The following is a 1,444-nucleotide window of genomic DNA, read 5'->3' on the forward strand; positions in this document are numbered from 1 at the left end:
TATAGGCTAGATGATCATCCCGTGGAGCCTTATGAGGAGAAACCGGCGGAGAAGGATTCGATGTGGTTGGTGTAACTCCCCGTAAATTTGAACTAGATATGAATATGTAAAAAAACATCAAGTGTTAAGATTATATTTTATCTATATGAATCCATTCTTGATGAATTCGGGTGGAGGATGGTCGTTTTGAAGTCAAACCAACTAGTGAAGTTCTTGAGGGCTCTTAAATTCGCCTAAGTTTTGGTAGGTCTGTCTTCTGGGCGATTTTCGTGAAAAGGTGTTAATAATTTGGAACGACTTCCTCAATGAAAGTTGTAGGGCTTTGAAATAGCTTTCCAACGGTATATTATGGGGGTCAAACGAACATCTGTGCAAAGCGTTATGCCAGTTTTACTAACGCCTGTCCGCACTGGAAATTAGGTCTGCGTTACGCCCACGTTACGGGCCGTAACTTGGGGCCGTAACGTGCCCAAAATTTCCAGAACCTTACTTGAAATTTGGCCAGTGTTACGCTCCAAGTTACGGGCCGTAACACGTGTTACGGACCGTCCCTTGGGGCGTAACACAGTGAAAACAGTACGTTTTCAGCCGATTCTGACTTCGGGAGGCCATAACCCCATTATTTATTGGGAATTTGGGAAAACGCAAAGAACTAAAGTTGTAGATAATTGAAATACCTTTCCAACCATAGGTCGTGGGCCTCCATGTGATGTCGGGATGAGGAGATATGGGCGTTTTAAGACAGAAAGGTCAAGCTGTTGGCCCAACCCAATTCAAAACCGGGTCAGGCCCATTTCCCTTGGTATTTAAGGGAAATGTTCAGCCCTAGCAGCCACATTTCCCCTACCAAAACTTCAGATTTTTAGAGAGAGAGAGAGAGAGGAGATTTAGAGAGAGAAAGTGGTGAATCAATCAAGTTCGAGGCCCCGAATCCCGAGGCTCGTGAAGGATAAAGTGTAGAACAAGTTGTTGTCGTCGTTCTAAGCTAAAAATTGAACTTGGGGGAGGTTTTTTTCGTGGGGGCTGATCATATAAGGTATGTCTAAGTTTTAATGATGTTTTTATCCTTACCATTATTAGATTTGATGAGTTAGAATAGAGAAAATGGCATTGAAAGTTCGGTTATAATTTTTGGATACCAAATGACTTGGGGACTGTTTTGGTATGATTAAATGGATAGTATTAGTTGGATATTGTTGTGGTTGTTGTTGATAAGTTGTTGTTCTTAAATTTGGAAGTATAAATTTTATTTAAGATCCGTTAATGAATGAAAGGAAAAGAAATCTTTCCATGTTCCTTGAAATCTAATTCATGTCTAAATGGTGGTTAATGTGTGTGAGGGGACAAACCCACATTAAACCTAGTTTGTAACAAACCCTATATATGTATAAGTTATTAATAATGTTTTTCCTCTATGAGGGATATTTAGTAATGCTAGTTAATT

The sequence above is a fragment of the Lycium barbarum genome, chromosome 5, assembly GCF_019175385.1.
Source record: "Lycium barbarum isolate Lr01 chromosome 5, ASM1917538v2, whole genome shotgun sequence".
NCBI lineage: Eukaryota > Viridiplantae > Streptophyta > Magnoliopsida > Solanales > Solanaceae > Lycium > Lycium barbarum.